At 30.4% G+C, this 6,000-nt stretch overlaps 1 protein-coding gene across 1 annotated transcript in view; it reads left to right on the top strand.

Annotated features, from left to right (window-relative positions):
* Positions 1 to 4,757: 4,757 nt before the first annotated feature.
* LOC139515634 (adhesion G protein-coupled receptor B1-like) overlaps positions 4,758 to 6,000 on the top strand; it is a 37,139-nt gene continuing 35,896 nt past the window's right edge. Inside the window, exons 1-2 of the mRNA XM_071305259.1 lie at positions 4,758 to 4,825; positions 5,807 to 5,878. The gene's annotated coding sequence lies outside the window, so the exon portion shown is untranslated. The remainder of the gene's footprint in view (positions 4,826 to 5,806; positions 5,879 to 6,000) is intronic.

The raw sequence follows: 6,000 nt of genomic DNA, 5'->3' as shown, positions 1-6,000 counted from the left end.
TTTTTTTTTCGTGTCAGCCAACTTGTTGAAAGATTTTGAAAATTTCAAACGGTAAAATTCGATACAATTTTCTGAATTTCAAAATTAATAACCAATAAATGTTTCAATAATTATTTGCAGGAATAAAACGACATTTTTTTTTATAGATTTGAAGAAAAAAATGTTTTATCTGAGCTGGCCTGACTTTTCGCCGTATCAATTATCCAAAATTTTGTTTTCACATTCCGGTTATTTATATTACCATGATCTTTCAGATTTACTTTAAGATATGTTTCTTCTAAGCAATTTAACAGTCAGGGGTATTTTTAAAAACAACATGTGCAAAAACACTCAATGAAATTTACCTACTAGTGTTTTCGACCCCAAAACTGGTCATATTCAATATACCCTAAACATAAAATGAAACAATGAATTTCATTAAGACATTTGCAGATGATGCATGGACCCCTACCTTTTCAATGATGTAAATATAAGAAAAATTATACAAGAGAAAATTGTTGGTGTTACCAAGGCCTACCTGAAGAAACAGCTGTATTTACAAACTGCAACCTATATATTTAAAAAATAATACGTCAGTCACATCAAATCGGTTGTTTATAGATTAATTGAGGTTCCGATTCAAGTTCACATGCGTACTATATATTCCGGAAGTTTGTTGATGTAAATTGATCTTAAAACTCAGAACTTTTTTTATCCATAATGCAATTTTATGTTTTTGTAATCTATAATACAAACAAGTTTAAACTTTAATTTCTCGAAAACGTCATAAAAGTATTTTGTTATTTATTCAAAGACAAATGTAATGCACTTGTCTTCAACCATCTCACCCATAGTTCAAAGTACGACTTTAATGTATGAGGAAAACCTCTTCATCTATTTATATAATTTATAGATAACTACGCTTCAATTAAAAAGATCATATTACTCGAAAAAGTGATCTTATTACCCGAACGACTTTTTGACAACAATGTATGTTTAAATGGTGACACGAATAAAAAGAGTGTTGTCCTACATTCCTAATGATTTGTGACCGTTTAATACAAAACAAAATATAGCTAAAGAAGTTTAAAGGGGTATTGAGCACAACAATGTTTAGTAAAGGAAGTATCTGAGGTAGGTCATAATGTTTTTTTAATTAAATTGTGTATATAGATAGATAGATTAATTGATTTTGTAATTATGTTATGAGTAATACATATATTGCATTAGTGTGAAATACTTTATAAAAAGCTGTATTTCAGCTCTTCAACATTAAATACTAGTCCTAATGAAAATACTTATTTTTAAAATGAATGAGTTGTACCTTTCCCCTATGAATGCCGAATCAGAATGTACAGGTTAAGCATTCGAAACAAGTTAGACAACCATTGAAAGAGGCGCATTTATAAATTTGCCAATCCTTGAGAACTTGTAAGTATCTGCAAGTTAAATGTTAAGTTGAAGAGTATAACGTTATTTTCAGTAAAGGGATATACTGGTTTATAAGAGTGCATGCTGCTCAATTTTAATAGAATTTTTTTATACATGATTCTTTTTGAAACTGATAATGGTATTTCATATTTCAGTGTATGCTTTATCAATATATAATACAATATCAAAACACGTATGAGAAATTTGCGGTAGCTTCTAATACATTGTTCGTGTAAATACTATATATCAATCAAAACTGAAATTATAATTGCAAGTACGTTGACGCCTTCAATATGTAAAATTGTTGATGAAGAGAAGAACTTAGCACGACTTACATGATCCATATACGCTTTTATCAAGACCTCCCCGATGACATAACGATTTCAATACGAATTTAATACGATTGAACCAAAACTGAGCTATGTTGTCATTAAATTCATATCGCGACTTCCTCATTGTAAACTGAGTGCATTTTCTTTGTTCCTCATTGTAAACTCAGTGCATTTTCTTTGTTCCTCATTGTAAACTGAGTGCATTTTCTTTGTTCCTCATTGTAAACTGAGTGCATTTTCTTTGTTTCTCATTGTAAACTGAATGCATATTCTTTGTTTTTTCATTGTAAACTGAGTGCATTTTCTTTGTTCCTCATTGTAAACTGAGTGCATTTTCTTTGTTTCTCATTGTAAACTGAATGCATATTCTTTGTTTTTTCATTGTAAACTGAGTGCATTTTATTTGTTCCTCATTGTAAACTGAGTGCATTTTCTTTGTTCCTCATTATAAACTGAGTGCATTTTCTTTGTTCCTCATTGTAAACTGAGTGCATTTTCTTTGTTCCTCATTGTAAACTGAGTGCATTTTCTTTGTTCCTCATTGTAAACTGAGTGCATTTTCTTTGTTTCTCATTGTAAACTGAGTGCATTTTCTTTGTTTCTCATTGTAAACTGAGTGTATTTGCTTTGTTTCTCATTGTAAACTAAATGCATTTTCTTTGTTTCTCATTGTAAACTGAATGCATTTTTCCTTGTTTCTCATTGTAAACTGAATGCATTTTCTTTGAGAAAACATGAATGTAAAGGTATCGAAAACACTTATCGTTATTGGTGCAAAACGTAGAGTTATCAAAAAAATAAAGTCGCTAGAAAGTAGAATCATCTAAGCGAAGTAATACTGAGAACGACCAAATCGTAGAAGCTGCGTTATTTTGTATTTATCTTGTAATATAATCGTATCAATATCGTAACAGAAGCGTTATATAGTCGCAATGAAATTGTAGAAAGGTTACATCGAAGTTTTGTCTATTGGCTTCCCCGATTGTACCACGTTTCAAATACGAAGCGTCTACGCCTATCCCGATCTAATTACATCCTTAGTACGACATTCATACTCTTATACTACGACTAGTTGTGGTCAAGACAGCAAAACACATTTTGTGAGCAAGTTCAAATTTGGTCGTGGATCTCAACGATACTGACGCTTTCATAACACACCCTTACTACGGTCTGTCCAAAACAACCACGATCTTACTACAACTTCAAAATTTGAGCACCCCTTCATACGAATTATGAATTTACTGCAGATGAAATTCCAACATCATAATTTTCTTCCCAAAAAGTTTCAATAGTTTATTTTATCGAAATTTGTCGATCTACGGCACACATTATGTACCAAAATCCATCAAATCATTAACTATTGGGTATATATCAACAAACATCACTTAAAAAGTTTTTATCCTTTAAGAGTTGTTACTCTTACTGCAAAGATTACTGCCAGTTCAAAATAGTTTATTTTTCCGATTAAATTTTGGGGTGTATATGCCGTAAATTTCAATTATCAAAAATAACATTATTTAATATCAACCTGTTAAGGATTTTAAAGTCAATAATTTCTGTATAGTTGAGTGTGAGTTCATGCAAACCATTTACAGAAACTAAAAGGTACGTCCTTTTTTAATTGATACAAATTTAACGGAAGATTTATATTTAGTGAAATTGAATAGAACAAGATTAATAAAAACAGGTGCTTAGCCCTAACCACACTGTATAAATAAATCCTAAATGGTTTAGTATTAAGTGATTGTCTCATACCATTTAACCTCTTCATTTCAGTAACAAAAGGATCAATTCTTTGATTCAATATATGTGCAATCAATTTAGTAGCTTTGTAAATGATAAGTTATGTTAAAACTTTGTAACTTTTGATTAAGTCAGAATAAAAGAAAAACAAATTATTCAAAAATGTTTAGGATGCAACAGCAAAACATATATGTAGTATATTATCTACATACTACATGCGTAGTCATGGGTAGTGTTAAAGCATATACATTTGTTTAAATATGTTCTTTAACAATGGGATACAAAAATCGAACGTCGCTCTTTGCTTTCATATTAATTCAAAAATAAAACCTAAGATAAATAATGTATATTTAAAACAAACATTCAATACATATGGCAAATAAAACTTTAAAAAGTATTTTTGAAATAGAAAAGGTAATACAGAATACTACTTGTCTTGTATTACGGTATTTCTTTGCAAATCAGTGCCGACGTCTGTTCCTGACGATATTGACATGTGTAGACTATATGCTCGCAGGAAATGATGTTAAACGTCCAATGATCTATCGCTTTCCATAGTAATTGCTGCTAATTGAAATATTTTTGAATATTTTTTTGTAAAAATGTATGAAATGAAACGCATATTTTTATGAAAAGAGACGATACAGAGAGGTGCACACACGTGTTTAATGAGAGATAGTGTTATTTGCCATTATTAAATATGTTTGTTACAGTATACTGCTTACTAAACTACATATCAAAATATAGCAAATAGGAAAACACTAAGTCATCTTATCACTGACGAGGGATAACCAATCATTTTTGATGGAGCACGATTAAAGTGCAATATTCATTGAAATATGTTGTAAAGACTAATTCTTCAAAGTATAGTTCAGTGAAACATCATGATAATCAGATTAATGTGCAAATATTGGTTTTTATTTCTGTATACATATTTGTTTATTTTTGTTTCTAAATTGACATTTAGACAATAGTATTTTTTCTCCAAATACAAGTCTTATTTAATCTTATAATTTTTGATACGACCATGGTAACATGATATACGGAGGAAAGCTTTACAAGCATAGCTGAATAAAATTATAGAGTGCATTTTATTAGTTATTTCATGCCCTATAATGCTTAAACTAAATGAGAAATTTAAATGAAAAATGAATTTCGGCAATCATAAAGGTTGAACAATGCACTTTGATACCTGCAACAGTCAACCTGATTAAGGAAAAAACCAAGGCAATAATGAAAAACACAAAGTTATTATCTTATCATTTCAGATATCTGCATAATAATCGAATAACAACAATACACCAAGGAACGTTTGTAAACCTTCCAGCTCTCAAAGTTGTGTATGTATACAGTATTACACTTCATTCAGATATTCGAAATTCACAAATCGATTGAGAAAAAAAATCCGTGTTACAAACAAAAACTGAGGGAAACTCATCAAATATAGGAGGAGAACAACGAACCAAACACAACACGGAAATGCAACACACATACAAACTGACTATGCGGTATGAACTTTGCGCATTGTTGAAGGCCGTACGGTGATATATACTTGTTAATTGCTATATCGTGTTGGTCTCTTAGGGAGAGATGTCTCATTGGAAATCATACCACATTTTCTTTTTTTATATATAATATAACAATGACCATTTTCTTGACTTGGTACAGGGCAGTATAAATGGTGTTTGAAGCTGGTTTTGTGGCTTGCCAAATCTCCCGCTTTTATTGTAATGTTTAATATAACATTTAGATGAAAACATTACTTGATATGACTACAATGCAAATAGATGAACAACAAACCTGACAGAGACACAAACAAAAAATGCAATCAAAAGCTACCAGGATTATGATTTCATAAGCCAGACGCGCGTTTCGTATACATAAGACGCATCAGTGACGCTGAGATAAAAAAAAAACACGGACTTTCCGTTTTGAATTTTCCTCGGAGTTCATTTTTTTTGTGATTTTACTTTTTTATTGGTATTAAGTGTGATTAGTTTTTTCATAACTAAGCGCAAACTCGAAAAGCACTTTATAACGCGTCTTCTTGGGTTGAAAAATCCCTCTTTTTGCAAAATTTTATTTTTGATAGTTTTTACATCTTTACTTTATTGACCTTTGCTCTCAAACTCATCACAAATAGATAAGCTCAGTCAATTTCTAAAAATTGAAACCTTTTCAATGTCACTTCACATTTTTTGTTGATTCACTACTTTTGAGTTCATCAATTAAACGCTTATTAAAAATATTGAACAACTGTCGAAATTCTTTGCAAAATATAATATATATAACACAGAGGTGTTTCTCCTTTGTCGTTTCAGAAATTTGTTCAACAATCAAGTAGCTACATTAACACGAGAAACGTTAGCAGATATACCAGCTCTCTACGTTCTGTATGTATACATTTTCACTTTTTGAAGAGGCAGAAACCATGTCTAATTTAATAATAGCGTTTTAATAAAGCTTTTAACAACAATGTGCGTGTTCCCAACAATAAAGATTTTTATAAGATTTT

The sequence above is a fragment of the Mytilus edulis genome, chromosome 3 (assembly GCF_963676685.1).
Source record: "Mytilus edulis chromosome 3, xbMytEdul2.2, whole genome shotgun sequence".
Lineage (NCBI taxonomy): Eukaryota > Metazoa > Mollusca > Bivalvia > Mytilida > Mytilidae > Mytilus > Mytilus edulis.
The sequence above is the reverse complement of the archived record's forward strand: the minus strand, read 5'-3'. Positions and strand labels throughout refer to the sequence as shown.